Source organism: Pongo abelii, chromosome 3 (assembly GCF_028885655.2).
Source record: "Pongo abelii isolate AG06213 chromosome 3, NHGRI_mPonAbe1-v2.0_pri, whole genome shotgun sequence".
NCBI classification, from domain to species: Eukaryota; Metazoa; Chordata; class Mammalia; order Primates; family Hominidae; genus Pongo; species Pongo abelii.
Window position 1 is genome coordinate 120,310,514 of NC_071988.2, and position 22,358 is coordinate 120,332,871.

Genomic DNA, 22,358 nt, shown 5'->3' on the forward strand with positions numbered 1-22,358 from the left:
CTTTGTTTTGGCCAATTTCTTCCATTTGGAAAGGCTGTATTTACCTAATACCTGTATCCTCATTGTACCTAGAAAGTAACTAGCTTGTTTTTGATTTTACAGGCTCATAGGCAGAAGGGATTTGCCTTGTCTCAGATGAGACTTTGGACTGGGGACTTTTGGGTTAATGCTGAAATGAGTTAAGACTTTAGGGGACTGTTGGGGAAGGCGTGATTAGTTTTGAAATGTGCAGACATGAGATTTGGAGCATCCAGGCATGGAATGATATGGTTGGGCTGTGTCTTCACCCAAACCTCAACTTGAATTTTATCTCCCAGAATTCCCATGTGTTGTGGGAGGGACCTAAGGGGAAGTAATTGAATCATGCAGGACGGTCTTTGGCATGCTATTCTCATGACAGTGAATAAGTCTCATGAGATCTGATGGGTTTATCAGGGGTTTTCACTTTTGCTTCTTCCTCATTTTCTCTTGCCACTGCCATGTAAGAAGTGCCTTTCCCCACCCCCCCAACCCGCCATGATTCTGAGGCATCCCCAGCCATGTAGAACTGTTAAGTCCAATTAAACCTCTTTTTCTTCCCAGTCTAGGTATGTCTTTACCAGCAGTGTGAAAATGGACTAATACAGTCTTTATTTCATCTGGAGTTACTTTGTGTGAGTGTGATATGAGTTTGGGCTAAAGCTTCCTTTTTTCCACAGTAATACCTAATTTTTCCTACATCATTTGTTGGAAAGGCCATCTTTTCCCCCCAATGATATGCAGTGTCATCTTTGTCATGAATCAGGTGTTCATATATGCATGAGTCTATTTCTGGGTTTTCTATTTTATTCCATTGTCTTATTTTCTGATCTCTGCACCAAAAGACTATATTTTTAAAATTCCTGATACTTAAAAGTAAGTCTTGACACTTGGTAGCCAAGTTCCCTGAAAACAATTCCTTTTATTGAGTGTCTTGTCTATTCTTAGCCTTTTATTTCCACATAAGTTTAAATCACTGTTAATTTATACACAAAATTTCCATTGCCATTCTGATTAATATTACATTAAATCTATAGCTCTATGGGCAATTTGAGTGAATTGACAGCTTTACAGTATTGGATTTTTCATTCCATGAACATGACATATAGCTCCCCTTATTTAAATCTGTTAAAATTTATTTCATTAATCTATTTAGCTTCCTGCATAAATGTCTTTAACATTTTTTTCATTAGATCTGTTCATTAGACATTTTTTATGCTAATGCTAATATTGCCTATTTTAAATTTGATTTTCTAAATGCTTGTTAATGATATATAAAAATATGATTTATATACTGCTTATGAACCCAGAAACCCTGCTAAATTCTAAGTTCACAATCCTATTATCTGCAAATAATGACAATTTTATTTTTTATCTCATACTCCTGTGCATTGCTATTTTCAGATTTCATGATCTCTGTAGGACCTCCCATAGAATGTTGAATAGAAGTGGGCAAATTTATCTTTCTCCCATTCTTAAAGGGAAACCTTTTTACCTTCCCTGGTTAAATATAACATCTGCTGTGAATTTTGGTAGATGCTCTCTGTAAGATTAAGGAAGTTCCCTGCTATTCTTAATTTACTAGCAGTATTTTTTAAATCATGGATATTGGATTTAGTATAATCCTTTTTCTGCATATACTGAGAAATATTATAATTTTTCTTCACTAATCTATTCATTGGTGAGTTACGTTGGTAAATTTTCTGATGTTAAGCCAACTTGAAATCCTTACATAAATCCAATTTGGTCATGATATATCATCTTTTTTTTAAGTGAAAGCAAGTTTATTAAGAAAGTAAAGGAATAAAAAAATGTCTACTCCATAGGCAGAGCAGTGTCTTGGGCTGCTCAACTGCTTGTACTTATTGTTACTTCTTGATTATATGTTAAACAAGTGGTGGATTATTCTTGAATTTTCCAAGAAAGAGGTAGGCAATTCTGGGAACTGTGGGTTCCTCCCCCTTTTAGACAATATAGGGTAACTTCCTGATGTTGCCATGGCATTTGTAAACAGTCATGGTGCTGCTCGGAGTGTCTTTTAGCACGCTAATGCATTATAATTAGCATATAATAAGCAGTGAGAGGGGTCAGAGGTCACTCTCATCACCATCTTGGTTATGATGGGTTTTGGCTGGCTTCTTTACCACAGCCTATTTTATCAGCAAGGTCTTTATGACCTGTATCTTGTGCCAACCTCTTATCTCATCCTGTGACTAAGAATGCCTAACCTCCTGGGTATGCAGCCCAGCAGTTCTCAGCCTTATTTTACCCAGCCCCTATTCAAGATGGAGTTGCTCTGGTTCAAACACCTGTGACATATTTCCCCCTCCCTTTTATAAGAGAACCTGTAATCCTAACAGTTGTAGAGGAATGAATACCCGTCTTCTGTAACTTCTTCAGGCTGAATGGGGGCAATGATATTCCTGCCTATTAGGGTCTCTCGTATTCAGGATAGAGAGGAGCTCAGTCACAAGAGCTCAGTCACAAGATATCTGTATGCTGAGGGTCATTCATAACTCTGAGTTCTGACAAAAGGTGGTATCTGGAAGATTAATAAGTGTTCAATTTAAGAAAACATTCAGTAAACTTATCCTGCATTCCTAAACAAAGAGTACAACAGCAATATTTTCCACAACAGTAAAACAAAATCAGTAAAATTATCCCAAGTAAACTAAATAAGAAGGATTTCCATGAACTGCACAATTATTGAAACCAAGCTGATATGGGTTTGCTAGCTGATTCCAATATGTGGTCAGAATCAGAATATTGATCCAAATTTTTACATTACCCATCCTTGTTTCTTCTGAGCTGCAACCAGAGATCACTTGTTGGTTCACAGGAATATGCAGTCAGTCTATTGCTGGAAAAAAAAAAAAACAAACTCAAAACAACTGATGGCACTAGAATCTAATAACAGATGTATCATAGTTCTTGAAATATTTTTTTTCTTTTTCCAGTTTCCCATTTTTACTAAAGACAAATTATGGCAAGACTGATTTGCTTTATTATACTTGGCCTGGTTATTTCTATAAAGTGCAGCAAAAATAATTATTTTTTACATAGCCTTTTAAAACTGGCTTCAATGGAACTTTGTTCCATAAAAGGAATCTCAGATAAGACTTTTTCTGAAGTCGAGCCCAGCCCAGGGTTCATACCCTCAAATACCTAGGAATTGGGTAAATTCCTCTCCTCTTGATGTCCTAAGATAACTTGGGGCTCCTGGGCCTGTCAGAAAGTAATATTCTTTACTTACTACAGTTAGGAACCCTGTACGGGGACTGTGTAGACAAGGTATGAGGCCAGTTTTCAGCTTTTATTAGCTCTACAAGTCAAATTTGATTCCTAAAAGGAAAGCACACTATTGCAGCCAAAGCCTTGGTAAAATAACTAACTTCTCCAATTGTGAACTGCTGCAAAAGAAAACATTCTTATTGCATTTATGCAAATAACTATATTGCCATAAATTAAGAATAATCACAAATAGTTTCCAAATTCTGGAGAAATCAGTTAGAGGGAAACAAACATCTTCCAAAGTTTGTTCACAGGAGTATACTTTGCTCAATTGTTAAAAGCTGTAAATAGTTCAAGAGAAAAGTTTTCTTGGCTCTGATAAACAAAACAAAGGATCAGCAACATTTTAAGCAAAAAGTCAAAAAGATTACTTCAGTCTTCTATTAGTTCAGTCCATGCAGTTAACTCCTGTTCTGCTTGATATTCATGAACATTCCAGCTCTCCAGGAGAGCCCTGAAAGTTGTTTCCTCTATTCTAATGTCACAATCTCCAAAGTTATTAGAAACCTACATTCAAGAGCGCTTGTTTGTTAGAGTTCTATGGTTGATTTTAAAACCACCTTTTGAAGAGGATAAAAACAAGACAACAATTATCGGTGGATGACAAAAAGTCTTAGGGCAGCCACTATTAAAGCCACAATTAAATAGGAATTTTAGTTGTCTGTGTCATACAATAATTGTACATAACAATTATAACTGTTATACACTAAGAATTATAAGAGTTTATAAGAATTATAAGAGTTTTCCATAATTTTAGAACACATACCAATAACATATTTATACAAATACAGCCCAAAGAAAGCCAAACACCATTTCATATTTGATAACACTTCCTGTAAGATTTTAATATTCCAAATAAGCCAAATACATCATTTTTGGATTTTAGGGGACTTAATATATATAAAAGATTAACTACGTAAGAAAAAGACATAATTTATAATTTGATTTTGGAAAGTTTGTCAAATATTAAAGGTTTAAGTACTTGATATTTTAAAATAGAATATGAGGTTACTATAAGCCATTCATTTAGCCACAATGATAACTCAAAATTTTCAAAAAGGAAAACCTTTACTTATTAATAGAGAGAAGACTTAGCTTTCCAAACTGTCTCTTTTCGTTCCCTTCTTTTTCCTGTAGTTTATTCAAAAGGCAAACAAAAAATTTTCATTTTTCATACCATGAAAATCTTGTTCAAGAGAAAGCCTAAATTTTACCTTTGCATTAATGCATTATTGATGTCAAACCCAATTCTTAATAAAACCTTATGGACAAATCTATCAAATTTTAATCAGTTTGATCATAAGGTAAGATTCTCACAAACATTTTATAACCCCTTAAAATTTTTTTGTTAAAGAGCAGATCATTGCTCTCAGGAAACCCTGTTGTGCTTTTATTCCAATGCTCAATTTATGGAAAAAGTGAATAATGCCCCTTTAACTTTAGCTACTATGTTCACACACAATTTTTTTACAAGTGTAATTGTTCATAAACCTTTCACAGCTTGTTCAAACCTTCAGCTTTTTCCTATCTAACTTGAAACAATCCTTTAACACTTTAGGCAAAAAAGATCCACATTCCCATGATATCTTATAATCTTTTACCAAAAACACATTTCACTGTCCTTATACACCTAGTGTGTAAAACTGTTTCCTCAATAGTCTCAATTATATGTTATAATGTTAACTCTTAGAAACAATTATTTTTGGAAAAAAAAAAACCTGAGAACTAAGCAATTTTAATTATTTACTAGGTGTGGAGCCTAGGACATCAGACAGAAGAGCAGATAAGGTCTGCCTCTTTCCAGCACAGCTAGGGGCATGGCTGACTCCAGATGTCCCCATGCCTTATCTAGAATCTAATGCTCCAAAGTAGTTAAATGGAAAATTTTCAAGAGTCAAAGTAGTTGGGCACAGTGGCTCACACCTGTAATCCCAGCACTTTGGGAGGCTGAGGGGGGTGGAACAGAACAGAGCCTTAGATTTTGAGAGGGATCTATCCACTTTCAATTCCTGGGGTTCTGTGAGGAAAATTTTTCCCAAAACAGGTTTTTCCCAAAACATGATCTTGTGCCTCCTCAGTTCTTCCCCAGAAGTCTCAGGCTGTAAGAGCTTGAATATCTGCTTTTAATCAAGCTGACTTTTAACCATAGCGCTCTTAAAAAAAAAAAAAAAAAAGGTCCTTTTAAATCTCTTATTACCTGACTTTAGCCATGCCAAATCACCAATATTTCTGGCTTTTGAACTTTACCAAAGGTACCTCCCAGGTGCTCAAAGAAAATTCAAGATGGTTCACGGAGGGGAAGAGAATAAAAAAAGGTCAAAGGTCACTCAAATATCAACCAGAAAGTACTCATACCCTAAATCAGGATTGAACCTGCCACTGTAAAATGGCAAAGCCTTAGCTGCTGAGCTACAACATTGGGTGGTTTCCATTGCCCGACCCAGAAGGAGTCCAGAGCAGCCAATTTTGAGCTTGCAAAGGGTTTTAACTGTTCAAAATAATTTTCAGGGCTAACTATGACAGGAGCCCCAAAATCCCTGTTCTATGGAAGCCAGAGACCAAGAGGAAGTACTGCCACGTGGTTACAAGGTCAAGCTCCCAAGAATACTTTTCAACATGTGGTCTCTGGGCAGGATGAAACAGTGGACAGTGGCCCTGAATAACAGAAAAGGTAGAAAAGAGAAAGGAAAGGAAGGGAGAAAAGCATTGCCTGCAGCAGAGTGTGGAAGGCAAGGAGTTCAGGGAAGCCAGAGAAAGACACACCCATTACAGTGACACTGAATCAAAAGTTCAGGCAGCTGGTTGTTGGTAGTGAAGGAATCTTTTCCAGTAGTCCCATCAGCTCTCAAGATTCCCTCTTTGGGGAGAAAAAAAGTTCCCCACGTCCCATGATCCTGTGCATGCCTAATCCTGTCACCCACAGCCATCAGCAGAGTGCAAGGCAGATTAATTCAAAAACAGTAGCAATTAACATCCTGTAGTGCCAAACCCGTTCTTAGCTAAGGGACTTTACTGAGAGGGATCTCTAACCCCCTAAATCTTAGGAAGGACCCTAACCTTCCTAAGTCAGGCCTTGAAGGCAAGTGCAGTCAAGCGTCCCTGCCTTTTAAGAGGCATCTTTAACCTACTCTGTCTTAGGAGAAACTTTAACTCTCCTAAGTTGGGCCTCTAACCCAATCCCATCCTTTACCCAGATACCCTACCACTTACCCAAAGTTGGCCAATCAGTGTTGTAGTCTATTTCCTTTGGGTCGGGGGTCCCCTCAGTATAGTCCCTTTGGGGTTTGCAAGGAAAATGTTATTGGAAAGGGATCCCAATCCAGACCCCAAGAGAGGGTTCTTGGATCTCGTGTAAGAAAGAATTTGAGGCAAATCAGTAGAGTAAATTGAAAGCAAGTTTATTAAGAAAGTAAATTAAGAAATGGCTACTCTACAGGCAGCCGGTCATGATATATTATTTTTTAATGTATTGCTGCATTTGATTTGAAATTATTTTATTTAGCATGTTTGCATCCATGTTCATAAATAAAATTGGCCTTTACTTTTCTTTTCTCATTTTGTCCTTGTTGGATTTTTGTATCAGGATTTTGCTAGACTTATAAAATGATGTGGGAAGTTTTCCTCATATCTATTCTCTGGAAGAGTTTACAAGATTGAGATAATTTCTGCCTAAATGTTTGGCAAAACTTATAGTTGATGCCATCTGGGCCTGGATACTTTTGTATGTGTGTGATAGGTTTTTAATTATTAATTCAGTTGCTTTAATAGTAATATGATTTTATTCCTCTTTCTTTCATAGGTTTAGTGAGTTGCATTTTTGTTGAAATTTGTCCCTTTAAATCCAACTTTCAAATGTATTGGCATAAAGTTATAAAAAAAAAAGTTCGTTATCTTTTGAGTGTTTGTAGAATCTGAAGTGACATTTTTCTTTAAATTCCTGATCTTGGGTATTTTGTTTTGCTTTCTTTCTTGATCAGACTGAACAACTTAATCAAATGTATTAATGTTTACAAGGAACCCACTTTTAGTTTGGTTGGTCCTTGCTTTTGTAGATTTGTTTTCTGTTTCATTCATTCTCCTATCTTTTTTCCATGCTTTTCCTGAGCTGTAAATTTGTTTTAATTCTCTTATCTTTAACACTTATTTCTTTTTACTTCTTTTCTAACTTTAAGCATTAAAATGAATGCTTAGCTTATTAGCTTTCAGCCTTTTTCTTTTCTAATGTAAAGTTTCCTCTAAATAGTGTTTTAATTGCATCTCACAAGTTGAGGAGCCACTGACAATTTATTCTTCTACTTAAAAAAAATATGATTTCCTAATTATGTTGATTTGTCTCCCTCCTCTGGAATATAAACTCAATGAAGGCAGATATTTTTGTCTATTTTGTTCACTGACTTATCCCCAGAAACTAGTACTATGCCTGGCACACAGTAGGTAATCAAAAAATATTGAAGGAATGAACAACTTAGAAGTTGAGGGCACCTGTAATTCTAGCTACTTGGGAGGCTGAGGTCAGAGGATTGCTTGAGCCCAGGAGTTCCAGACTGCAGTGAGCTATGATTGTGCTATTGCACTCCAGCCTGGGTGACAGAGTGGGACCCTTCTCAAAAAAGAAAGAAGGAGGGAAGGAGGGAGGGAGGGAGGGAGGGAAGAAGGCAGGAAAGCAGGAAGTAAGGAAGGAAGGAAGGGAGGGAGGGAGGAAGGAAGGAAAGAAGGAAGGAAGGAAAGAAGGAAGGAAGGAAAGAAGGGAGGAAGGAAGGAAGGAAAGAAGGAAGGAAGGCAGGGGAGGGAAGGAGAGGGGAGGGAGGAAGGAAGGAAAGAAAAGAAAGGAAGGAAGGAAGGGAAAAGAAAGAGAAAGAGAGAAAGAGAAAGAAAGAAAGAACAAGAAAAAGAGAAAGAAAAGAGAGAGAAAGAAAGAAGAAAAGAAAAGTGGGTGATTGTTGTGAAGAAAATAGAACTGGGTGAGGAAGATTGGGAAACAACACGGAGTTTTTACAATTTGAGGAGTTAGAGTCAAGGTAGAGCTCAATGAGCAATGACTTGAGGAGGAGTGGGAATATGCCATATGGATATCTGGAGGAAAGAGGCTCTAAGCAGAGGAAAAAATGGAAAAGCCTTGAGACTGGAATATTCTAGAAACATCAGGGAGAACAGAGTGGCTGGTGTGGAATGAGCAAGGAGGAGATTACTAGGTGATAGGAAAAAAAGAGGTAAAGAGGGTCAGAGCACATAGAGTCTTTGGGATATGAAAAACTTTGGCTTTTTTTATGCGAAATAAGGAGCTATTACAGCGTTTTGAGCATGCACATTGTGTTTTTAAAGAATCATTTTAGAGAATCATTCTGGCTGTGCTGAGAATATAACAGAGAAGGAAGGAAAGAAGTAGGAAGACTAGTTAGAAGGTAAGCGAAGACTTACTGAAGTGACTTCAGGCAAAAATTGGAAGAATTAAATTGGATACAACAAGGAAACACAACCTTTTTAAGTTTTGCAGAAAAAGAAAACAAAAATGATTTAAGGAAAGGTTTTATTTTTTAAGATGGTAGAGATAAATATTTGTATACTAATAGAAATGACCAAATAGAGAGTAAAGCATGATTGGTTCCCAAAACCCAGGATTTTAAACTCTGGGAGAGGAAAAGAATCAGTACAAGAGGGTGAAGGGAGAAGAGCAAGAAAGATACTAGGGCCTGATGGAGAGTGGTCACTGAGACTTTTATGTAAACACTAGTTTCAAATTACAGCTACCAGAAATACCATTCCCCCTGGAAAGTTTCAGAGTAGGGTGGCATATCTCCTCCCCTTCCACATAACCAATGCTACAATTACAAATCAGGAAAGAATGGTTTCACATAGAAGTGAAAGTGGGTTTGTCAGCCTTTTCTCCAACCTCCATGGGGGAGCTGCTGTTGACCCCAGAGTTCACATTACCACCATTTCTTCCTTGCATTCTTGATTTTATTTTCTGGTAAACTGCAAGTGGTTTATCTTAATATTTAAATCCTACCTCCCCACTCCCTCATCAAGACACGTGCTGTCTGTTCTCTTTATTTTGCAAATCCCATAGTAGAATTAAGTGGGTGGGTTATTTGCCAGCAGATCATTCTTTTAGAGAAAGATGTAATCATCTACATGGGGGTTTCTTAACTTCAGCACTATAACATTTGAGGCTGGATAATTCTTGGTGGTGAGGGATGCTGTCTGGTGCATTGTGGGATGGTTAGCAGCATTCTTGGCCTCTCCCTACAAGATGCTAGTCACACCTTCCTCCCCGCTTTCCCCTCATCCCAATTGTGACCAAAAAAACAAAACAAAACAAAACAAACAAACAAACAAACAAACAGAAGGACTCCAGACATTGCCAAATGTCCCCTAGGGTTCAAAAATTGCTCCCAGTTGAGAACAACTGATTTAGATGTAAATTTTCTCAATTCATTAGCCAGGAGCAGTGGCTCATGCCTGTAATCCCAACACTTTGGGAGGCTGAGGGGGGTGGATCACCTGAGGCCGGGAGTACGAGACCAGCCTGGCCAACATGGTGAAACCCCGCCTCTACTAAAAACACAAAAATTAGCTGGGCATGGTAATGGGCGCCTGTAGTCCCAGCTACTCGGGCGCCTGAGGCAGGAGGATCACTTGAAGGAGGTGGAGGTTGCAGTGAGCCAAGATCACACCACTGCACTCCAGCCTGGGCAACAGAGCGAGACTCTATCTCAATAAGTAAATAAATAAAATTTCTCAATTCATTATCAATAGATCCTGGTGGTGTCAATAATATACGGAAAGAAGCTGAGGATTTATCAACTATATCTTTATGCTCTGATTTATTTGTGTCAAGGATATCAGTGTTAACCTTCCACTTCTTACTACTATTTCAAAATGAATATTATGGACCCTCATTTTAGCAACTGGTACCTTTCTGCACATGATTGGCCTGAGAGAATAAAGGAATGAGTAAAGTTGGACTATGAAAATTTAAAACACCATTGGTGAGATTTTACCCTCAGAGGCTCTTCAAAATATTTGCCTCAAGCATCATGGAAGAGAGTTTTTTTTCTATCAACTGATTGCTGATAACCTAAAATTGATGTTATCTGCATTGGACCCATAAATATGTATTACTTTGTGAGGTATCAAAAAAAAAATACAGCATCAGAAAAGCTCAATCAAGCTTGAAAAAAGATAAATTTGAAGAATTTATGCTACCAGAATTCAAGACTTAGCACAGAGTTGCAGTAGTTAAGATAGTGTGGGATTGCCACAAGAATATACAAATAGACCAGTGGAAGAGAACAGTCAGAAAAAGACCTGATTTGTAACAGATATCAGTGCAACTCTGTAAGGGAATGAATAGCTTTTTAATAATTGGTATTGGAACAATTGAATTTATAGGACAAAATGAAACTTGACCCCTCCCAATCATACTTTGCCCAAATTAATTTGAGATGTATCACAGTTTCAAATGTATAAAATAAAACAATAAAGCATTTAAAACAAGAGAACATCTTCAAGACAGTCCTAAATAGAACACTAACCATAAAAGACTAGCTTCATTAAAATTAAAATTAAAATTCATCAAAAGACAGAACTAAATATGTCAACAGGCTGGGCATGGTGGCTCACATCTGTAATCCCAGCACCTTGGGAGGTTGAGGTGGGAGGATCACTTGAGGTCAGGAGTTTGAGACCAGACTGGGCAACAAAGTGAGACTCCATCTCTACATCTAAACTATATTTAAAATTAGAATTAAAAAAGCAAACCACAGACCGAGAGATTTCCATGGCATGTATATCCAACAAAGGCTCGTATCCAAAACAGCAAGAAAATGACAAATAATCCAATTTTTTTAAATGGGAAAAAGATTTGAACAGGTCTGTCACAAAATAGGCTATTCAGGTAGCCAACAAGAATATGCAAAGGTGTTGAATATAATTATTTTTCATAGAAATAATAATTAAAACTACAATGAGGCTGGGTGCAGTGGCTCATGCCTGTAACCCCAGCACTTGGGGAGGCTGAGGCAGGTGGATCACTTGAGGCCAGGAGTTTGAGACCAGTCTGGGTGACATGGCGAAACCCCATCTCTACTAAAAGTACAAAAAATTAGCCAAGTGTGGTGGTGGGCACCTGTAGTCCCAGTTACTCAGGAGGCTGAGACAGGAGAATCACCAGAACTCGGGAGACAGAGGTTACAATGAGCTGAGATGGTGCCACTGCACTCCAGCCTGGGCGACAGCACAATACTCTGCTAAAAAAAAAAAAAAATCTACAATGAGATAACTCACCTACCATACGGTTACAATTAAAAAGACTATCAATATTAGATATTAATGTTGCTATGAAGCAACAATTGGAACCTTCATTTATTGCTGATAAAATACAAAATTAGCCAGGCGTGGTGGCACGTATCTGTAATCCCAGCTACTCAGGAGGCTGAGGCAGGAGAATCGCTTGAACCCGGGAGGCAGAGGTTGTGGTGAGCCGAGATTGCACCATTGCACTCCAGCCTGGGCAACAAGGGCAAAACTCCATCCCAAAAAAAAAAAAAAAAAAAAAAAAGATAACTTTGTTCAACCACTTTGGAAAATGGTTTGGCAATAGAAAAATTGATGGCACTATGTGCTAAAACAAAACAGTTCTATTTCTAGATGCATACCCAAGAGATGAATGCACATGTCCACCAAAATATATCTTTAAGAATGTTCACAGCAGCGTAATTCATAATACCAAAAAACTAGAAGCCACTCAAATGTCCCTCTGTAGAATGAATCAGTTATGGTATGGTCTTACAATGGAATAGTACAGAGTAATTTTAAAAAATCAAAAACCTTGACGCTTGCAACAAAATAGATTAATACTATAGACACTGTATTAAGTGAAAGAGGTCACAACAGTGCATACTGGATGATGCATTTATATGAAGTTTGAGATCAGGCAAAACTAATGAATAATGACAGAAGTCAGAATAGTGATTGTTAAGGGTGATATTGACTAGGATGGAACATGAGGAAACCTGAGGAGACAGAAATGTTCTATAGATGTACATGGATGATAGTTTCATGGATCCTCTGGAAAGTGCAGATCACTCTTCTGAGGCATTTTGCTGTAAAGCAGAGAATGAAGGCAGTGGCTGGCAGAGCAAACAACAACAACAAAAACAAAAACAGGTTCCATAGGAGCAGAGGTGAGACCAGGATACCTGTGTGTCATTGTCTATGTGAGCAGATGAAATGGGAGCCTAGGGAGTTTTCTTCCGATTGCCTCCATTTTCTCAGAGAATTAGGAAGCAAAAATCATCTGAGTGAGGACAGAGGAAGTGACTTGGAAGTATGGGGAAAGAGCAGCAGGAGATAATTAGAACAGGAATGCAGTGAATGGACCAGGGATATATACTACACTCGCGAAGTAGGTTCAGGGCAGGGAAGTTCATGTGGGTGGGTTTCTCTCCAGTTATGTTCTGCTGCACAGAGCACAGGCACTTCTTTGAGAGGAGACTTGGATTTAACCAGCCTTGCAGTTCTACTATAGGGTAAACATAAATTTTGTGCGCGAGATAATATATACCTAGGAACCTTATTTTTACCAATTGGGGCATCATCAGATCTAGGTTCTTTCAGTACACAAAACTAGGAAATTATTTAAATATATTTGAAGAAGTTCATGTTGCTATTTATAATTCATATTTAAGACTACAGCAATTTTTCTGAACTTTTGATGTAATATTTGCAGCTCTTTTCTCTGGCAGTGAAAATCTTGGTTGATAATTACAATACTGATATTACTATCAGCAATAAAACTACCTAGCAAAGTTTAAGTTGAGTTCCTTTTTTTCTTAGAATATATCCTATTAAGGATGTACAAGTGGAGTACTATATTCAACAGTCACTTGGAATCATTACTTTCTCCGTATGGATCCTAACAATATGAAATAAAAACAGGTTCTTTAATTGTTTGAATTAAATCTGGATGTTTGCTTTTTACACTTCTAAACTAATTTTTAAAACATTTAAAACACATTGGTAAGAAGAAAATCAAAACTATATAAAAGGTTATATTCAGAGAAGTCTTGCTTCTATCCTTGTCCTCTCCTCATCCGCTCTTCATTCCTTACAGGTGACCGTTTCTTACTCTGAAAGCTGGTAGTTTAAAGAGAGGAATTAAACTCTGAGGACAAACCAAAATTTATCTGCAGCTAATGAGTGAAAATTATTCTTTCTGACTGAGAAAAAAATGTGTTAATAAATGAAGAGGAATTTACTTGGAAAATCTTTCTGCAAATCTCAGTGAAGTAATTCAGACAAGGATGCTAAGACCATTAGATATAACGTTGTTGAAGAAGAAAATATCGGCTCAGAACCAAAGTATCACCCCATTCTGAAGCTGAGTTCAAAACAAACAAACAAAAACAAAGTATCACCCCACAGATTACTTGCTTGTTGCAAAGGAAAAACGTATCACTACAATGGAGAGATCTCGTATTATCATCCTAGCCAGGCGATCAAGCTTGACATTATGTGCTTACTGATGGGAAGCAATATGCCATACACAGCACCAGCCATGAAAATAAATATTTTCAAAAATATTTAACATGATTCTAGTCAAGCCACTAGGCTGAACTTCCAGTTTAGAACTGGGAGAAGTTAGAGGAATAAGTTCAAAAATCTGGGGTGTGGATCATCCCACAAAACAACTGATCTTGTTTCTTCAAATAGGCAGTGTCATGGGGAAAAAATAACAGAGCTGTCTAAATAAGACTAGATTTTTAAAAGACAGAATGATACAAATAACAAAATATTCATACCTGGTACCCAAAGTGCAACACTGTGCAATATTAACCAACTCTTAAATGTGTGTATAAATAGTTGTAGAAGTAATATGTGAAATGTGCTACTGATTTTTTACACTGGCAACAAGGTGGACATTAAACATTAGAATTGCAGAGGTTTACTTATATAAACCATTTAATAACATCTTATTAAATTTTCAAAAATTAAATTTAAAGTTTTATTTAAATTTTTATTTAAAATTAAGACATTGTATTTATATTTTGTCTTTTAAAAAACAATTTTGAATATTTTAAAAGACAGCTTTTTTGAAAACATGAAAATAATTTTTAATATTTACTTAACTTTTCACTTTCAATGAAATGTATGTACATATTATACATTTGAAATACATTTTTTATATTTTATATTACTGCCAACAGAACACAAATAATGAGAAAATTCATTTAGAGGCAGAGGCAGGAAGACTGCTTGAACCCAGGAATTAGAGGCTGTAGTGAGCTATGATTGCACCACTGCACTCCAGCCTGGTGACAGAGCAAGACCCTGTCTCTAAAAATACACACACACACACACACACACACACACACACAGAGAGAATTAAATTAATGATTTCGCTAGGATGAAAGCAAGACAAAACTGAGAAAGTTTCTTGGAATGAAGATTTGAAAAGACAAGAAGAGATGGCTGGGCACAGTGGCTCACGCCTGTAATCCCAGCACTTTGGGAGGCCGAGGCGGGCGGATCACCCGAGGTTGGCAGTTCAAGACCAGCCTGACCAACATGGAGAAACCCTGTGTCTACCAAAAATACAAAATTAGCCAGGCATGGTGGTGCATGCCTGTAAACCCAGCTACTCGGGATGCTGAGGCAGGAGAACTGCTTGAACCCGGGAGGCGGAGGTTGCGGTGAGCAGAGATCGCGTCATTGCACTCCAGCCTGGGCAACAAGAGCGAAACTCCATCTCAAAAAAAAAGAAAAGAAGAGATAAAAACAATGGAAGAATAGCCAAACATATAGATAACAGAATCAAAATTAGCAGAGTTCCTGAAAAAGATATCTGAACAAAATGAGTATTAACAAAATTAGCAGAGTTCCTGAAAAAGATATCTGAACAAAATGAGTATTAACCAAAGACACGTTTTCATCACTCACTCAAACATTGCTGCTAAACACCTGGATAAGTGCAATAATTGTCATCTTTGATATTTTGCACTGTGTCATATACAAACCACAATGTTACATATCTTTCTTAATATCATTATAATGAAAAGTTATTTGCCGAGGTAAGAAGATGGAATATATTTGAAGTTTGCTAGCTTGATTCAAATATTTTATTTTATTTTTTATTTTCTCTTTGTTTTTCTTTGAGACAGCGTCTCACTCAGTCACCCAGGCTGGAGTGCAGTGGCACAATCACAGCTCACTGCAGCCTCAACCTACCAGGGCTCATGTGATCCTCCCACGTCAGCCTCCTTTGCAGCTGGGACTAGAAGACTATGCCACCACACCCGACTGATTTTTTTGTAAAGACAGGGCCTCACTTTGTTACCCAAGCTGGTCTCAAACTCCTGGGCTCAAAATCATGAGCCACTGCGCTCAGCCAATTCAAATATTTTAAATAGTTAGACATATTATATGTGGATCTTCATTTGAACTCTTGCCTTGGGCTCTACAGCTGCAAACATTAGGGGGTGGGCCTGAATGCAATTTTTAAATGCCAAGAATAATGAAGCAATATCTATAAAGTTTTCAAAGAAAAACATTGCAACCAAAGGATTTTAAATTATTTATATCTATTCAAGTTTCCTTTAACATGTAAGAGAAATGAAAGAATATTTCAGATATTCAAAGGCTGAAAAATATACCATCTATGAATGCTTCTTGGAAAAATTATATAAAGACCAAACATCCCAAAATACAGAGCTCAAGATTAGGAGATTTCAGAGAAGATGGCCATATGAATGTGTTCCTGCCATTCGACACTCTGTACTCCAGCTCAGTAACAACTGCTTCCCCAAGTAGGTAGGTATGGACTATGTGAGCTAACCCTCAGGTCTGCTTAGATCATTTCAGACACAGGGAACTTAGGACTTTCCCCTCCAGGCCAGATGAAGACACGGGGACCCGTAAAAAGAACAAGAGCCTTAGGATGAGAATTGAAAAGTCACCCATATATGCTTGGCTGGCTCACTCCTGCAATCCCACTACGTTGGGAGGCTGAGGAGGGCAGTTCACCTGAGGTCAGGAGTTCAAGACGAGCCTGGCCAACATGGTGAAACCCCTGTCTCTACCAAAAATACAAAAATTAGCCAGGCGTGGTGGTGGGTGCCTGTAATCCCAGCTACTCAGGCTGTTGAGGCACGAGAATCACTTGAACCTGGGAGGCGGAGGTTGCAGTGAGTTAAGATTGCACCACTGCACTCCTGCCTGGGCAACAGAGGGAAACTCCATCTCAAAAAAAAAAAAGAAAAAGAAAAAAAAAATGTCACTGACGTAAGATCATACCAGATCTCATGAACATTTCTTTTTGAATCTCTGGCCCTTGGGGACCTGTGGAAAAATGGCAGGTAGATTGGATCCCTGCTGCCCAGAATCTGAGAAGTTAAGGGAATAGAGCATTGTCAGCAGTGAATAAACACCTTCTGGCTTAGGTGCCAGTGGGCTGCAAGATAGAAAACGACAGTGCCTCTCAGAACTGGTGGAGTTGCACTAGAGGGACACCAGCATCAGGACTTTAGCTCTGAGCAAGGGTGTAGCCATGCAGAGTAAAAGGAAAATAACAAGACCCCTAACCTAGCAGCCAGAGTGAGGAGGAACGGGCAGAACCGCTATTACCTCCCAAAACAGAATTACTGGAGGACAAAGAAGCCATCTTGAACAAACCAAAAAAAGTGCTTAAGAAAACCTGATTACAAATCACAAACCATGGGTTTTAAACTTAGAAAATAAGTAGATGAATTGAAGCAGAGAATTTAGATTTCAAATGGTGAAATGTAAAGGTCAGGTTGAAGGCCTAGCTCAAAACATTCAGCAAACATGCAAAAAATTGGGACTCATGAGAGAAAAAATAAAAACTACCAGGACAGATCCAGAGCATCTCTCATAAAAATGACAGGAGTGCCAAGAGAAGTTAAAGAAATATAGATGAAGGAAAGGCAATAATTAAACAAATTAATAAAAGAAAACTGAAGTCTGCAAATTAAAGGGGTCCACTAAGTCCCAGTTAGGATTGTCAGAAAAAACATACACACCTACACATGGCTTCATAAAATTCTGTACTCCAAGGATAAAATCATACAAGCTTCCAAATTGAAAGAAAAAGAGAGCATAAGAGAGAGAAAAAGAGTCATCTTCTTACCCCTCCAAAAAAAAAGATTTCTTTCTTAATCAAGTTTGAGTCCTTTCTTGAACATTTGGCTAAAATGCTGTAGGTGGTTTGTATGGTCTCTGAATATTTCCATATCTGGAAATTATTTTTCATTCAGCAAGTAAAGGATATCTTAGGCTGTGTAACAGACATTTATATAATACTTACAATGTGCCAGGCACTCTTCTCAGCATTTTAGAAATGTTAACCCTCCTAATTCTCATAACAATCCCATGAGATTGTTATAATCCCCATTTTAACAGAATGGAAGTACAGAGGTTAAGAAACTTACCCAAGGTCACAAGCTAGTAAGTGGCAAAACCTTTTCTCTTTGTTACTATCAGTCCATGTGCATCTAATATTAAAAGCCATACACTGCATAAAGAGAGGCATCATATAAAGTAGCAATTCATGCGGATATAATGGTCATTAACTTGTATGAACTAACAACATAAATACATAGATTTGTATGACAGTTTTTGGATGAGAAAAAGTACCATAACTAAAGTCAATAAACAATATGCTTGCAAAAGTATTTATAATGCAAAACAAATAGTTAAATAGCTCTTAGAAAACAGTAGTAAAAAAGCAACCTGACAGAAAAATGTCCTAAGAAAGTAAATATGCAGAAAAGTAAATACAAATGCATACATGAAAAGATGTTCAAAATACTACTATGCAGAGAAATATAAAGTAACAATGACAAATTACTTTACATCCATTAGATTACCAAGAATGAAGAGCTTTAGTTAACATGTTACCAAAGTTGTAACTATAGCTTATAGAGCCTAATGTAATCCAAACCCAGACCATCCCTTCTGACCTCATTTCTTTCTACTTCTCCCTTATCACCCCACCCCAGCCACACTATCCAGCTAGTGACCTTCACACAAAGCACGGCTCCCTTTTCCTGAAACACTCATTCCTTAGATACAACTCTGGCTTGCTCCTTAATTCAGGTCTTTGGCCAAAAGTCAACTGCTCAGAAATTTGCCCTGATCACTCAACAATCTTATATATAATGCTCCTTCCATACTGCTCCATGTGCTGACCCTACTTTATTTGCCTCACAACACTTATCAGTTACCTAGCATAACTGACTTGCTTATTGCATTTGTACAATACTTATTTTATTGTATTCATTTGTTTATTGCCTGTCTCCCTTAGTAGGAGACAGGAAATTTTTCACTCTAGCACCTAGAACAGTGCCAGGAACATGGCAGACACTCAGTAGACACTGACAGAATGAACAAACATGCAATGAACAAACACTGACCACTAGAACAGATACTAATAAAATGGAACTCTTCTATACTCATGGAGAATATGCAGATTTATAACAGCATTTCTGAGTTTCTGTAAAATGATACATATGTATGATAATCTTCCCCTTAACTGAGCAGTAGGTCACCATCTGCATAATCTAAATAAACTTCCAAATATAAGGACAAATGTAAAAGAAGAATGTCTATAACGACACTACTTATAATGGAAAAAACTAGAAACAAGAGTGAATCCTCCGCAATAAGGATATAATTAAGTAAAATGTGGTACATACACAGCGTAGTTTATGCAGGCTTTAAAAGAACTGAAATTAGATCTATGCCTGTTTTCTTAGAAGGATCTGTACTACGTATTAAGCAAGAAAAGCAAGATTCAGGTGTTTATACTGTGAGCCCATTTTATGAAACAATGACTAAACCTCCACTCTGTACATATACATATATTAGCCTAGTGAAAGGGAGGTACCAGTGTTGATAATGGTCATGTAGAGCTTGGGCAAGGTAAGGAAAAAAATAATGCTCTTTTGAAAAATGTCCACACCAAAATCAACACAAATGATACAGTCCCCATTATGTACAATTATACATGTGTGGCAGATACCATGGGTTGTCTATCCAACAGCCACTCCTGATCATTCTTCCTTGCTATTAAAGCTTACCTCTCAATATAGTAGCAGAAAATGCCAGAAACACTTGTTCCCGGTTTCCCTTGTAGTTGAAGGATGACCATGTAACCTGACCAATGGGAACTAAAAGTCTGCTAGAGTCTCCTAGGAAGCATATTGTTTCCCCTTGAAAAGAGAGACATGAAGAGAAGCAGCTCATTTCCTTGCTTCTAGCTTTTGAACATAGTTATCTGAGGAAGTTATGACTGGAGCTGGTAGAGCCACCCTGTGACTATGCCAGGAAGGCAAGATCAAGAGAAGTCAATCCAAAGCCCTGACTCTGCTAAACTGCTATCAATCCTAGAACTGTCATCTCCAGCCTTCTTATTACATGTTATATATTTAATGAATAAATTTCTATTGTTGACATTACTTTCAGTCAAGTATTTGGGTCAATTGCAGCCCAACATCTTAACTAACCCTGTATCTATGTGAATTTTATGAATCCATAAAAATTTGACCACCAGGCCAGGCGCAGTGGTTCGTGCCTATAATCCCAGTACTTTGGAAGGCCAAGACCAGTGGATAACTTGAGCCTATGAGTTCAAGACCAGCCTGGGCAACATGGTAAAACCCTATCTGTAGAAAAATATATATACGTACAAAAATTACCTGGGACTGGTGATGCAGGCCTGTAGCCCCAGCTACCTGGGAGGCTGAGGTGGGAGGATCACTTGAGCCCTGGAGGTTGATGCTGCAGTGAGCCAAGATTGCACCACTGCACTACAGCCTGGGTGACTGACAGAGCAAGATCCTTTCTCAATAAAAACGTTAAGAAATAATTACCACCAAAATAATAACAGTACTTATCTTGGATCAGGGAGATGGAAGGAAATTGCAGGTAAGTTTCATTGAATCCTATACTTTTATAAATTGTTTGGATCTTTAGTGAGCAAGTATCTTTTATAGAGTCAGCTCAAAACAATAATTTTATTTTATTATTACACATAGTTTCATTATTTTAAAATAATGAAATCAAAATAATACAGCTGATTTCATTATTTTAAAAAATGACATTAGAATCAGGCAATAAATAAGATAAATTAGAGATAAACTTAACTGCTGTAAACGTGATTACAAAACATGGTACAAGGCCGGGTGTGGTGGCTCATGCCTGTAATCCCAGCACTTTGGGAGGCGAAGGTGAGTAGATCACCTGAGGTCAGGAGTTCGAGACCAGCCTGACCAACATGCAGAAACCCCGTCTCTACTAAAAAATATATAAAAGTTAACCAGGCGTGGTGGCACATGCCAGTAATCCCAGCTACTTGGGAGGCTGAGGCAGAAGAATTGCTTGAACCCAGGAAGTGGAGGTTGCAATGAGCCAAGATTGTACCATTGCACTCCAGACTGGGCAACAAGAGTGAAACTCTGCCTCAAAAATTAAAAAAAAAAAAATGAAAAAAAAACCATGGTACAAATTGTCAAAAGTTACTATTCTGTGAGAAAAGAGATGATGTTTTTAAAAGTATTTAAAATAATCGGGCATTTAAAAAAGACTGAGAAGTATAAAAATTGAATTTTTTGAAATAAGAGGAGCTAAATAAAAATATTACATGTCATGTCGCGGTTGACACTGGCAATTAAAGAACACAGATTAAAGAATGATTTTGGAGACTTAAAACATCCATTATACAAATCAAATACAAAATTTGCACATTTTAGAAATACAAAAGCAAATAAAGTAGTTTAAAGCAAAACACTGAAAAAGTAGCAATCAAGCATTTAAAAGACTAAAAATGCAGGGTGGGGTTGCTCATACCTGTAATCCCATCACTTTGGGAGGGTGAGGCAAGAGGATCGCTTGAGGTCAAGACCAGGCCTGGGCAACATAACGAAACCGTCTCTATTTTATTTAAAAAAAAATTAAAAGGGAAAAAATTAAAAATAAATAAAAATTAAAAACTAAAAAGATGACTATAATCAAAGATATGTGTTATAATAATAAAGATAAATTAATCTTGTACAGTAAATAAGGATGATCTGAAAAGTTAAAAATGACCAAACTCTGGCCTCCAATTGAAAATAATAGACAGATGATAAATTTGTCTCCCTTCCTTCCCAAAATCATAAGGAAGTAACAGTGAAGAGGAATAAGGACTTCTGATGTGAAATAGCTGTGCAAATCAGCATCTTTTACTTTCTCCTTTTAGAACTGTTAGATATGAGTTCTAAATTTCTTTTCAAAGAATCAATGTCAGTATGTTCAATTCTTTACCTTCTACTTTTAAACTTAACTTCCTCCTAAAGCAACCTTTTTCCATTACCTGCTCCACCCTGACTCATTCCGATTACCTGCTCCACCCTGACTCATTCTGACTACCTAGTTCACCCTGACTCATTCCAATTACCTGCTCTGTCATAACCTTTTTTCCCGCCAACCACTCACCCCCTCACTCTCTTTAAATTAGCCAATCGGAATTAGTTTATCCTGTGCCGTCTAATCCTAGCCAATAGGGGAAAGACACAGCAGAAGGCACCACGTGCGTCAGGGATAAGAACCCCTTCCCCTCGCTTGTCCAAGTGTGCACTCACCATTGCTCCATCTGTAAAGGTGCACCCTTCTATAGAAGTGCCTTGCCTTGCTGAGAATTAAAAAGAAAATTTTATATTCGAGTGCTATTTATTTTGCGGCACCAAAACTTTATATATAACAGCACCTGGACAAAAACAACAAGAATATGGGGTATGGGAGACCCTATGACCTTTCTCAATGAAACACAGAAAAAGTGTGATATGGACGCCAAAACATAGGTGAGTAGTGTGAAAGCACCTGAGATTGTACAGACAGAATAGAGACAGCCCACTGGTGGCAAAACTCAGAGAGCACCAGCAAAATACACGTGCACCCTAAAATGTATATGCTTCTTTGCTATAAGCAGTGCAAAAATGCAAGTGAGGAGACTGATACAGGCAGCGGGGCATACAAAACTTAGATGGTACCAA

General features: G+C 37.6%; 1 long non-coding RNA gene across 1 annotated transcript; it reads right to left on the reverse strand.

Annotated features, from left to right (window-relative positions):
* Window positions 1-20,024: 20,024 nt before the first annotated feature.
* Window positions 20,025-22,006, reverse strand: LOC129059037 (uncharacterized). The gene is made up of 3 exons (XR_008524652.1): window positions 21,948-22,006; window positions 21,175-21,258; window positions 20,025-20,150 (listed from the first exon to the last, which is right to left on the reverse strand). It is a non-coding gene; the product is annotated as an uncharacterized LOC129059037 (long non-coding RNA).
* Between the last annotated feature and the right edge of the window lie 352 nt (window positions 22,007-22,358).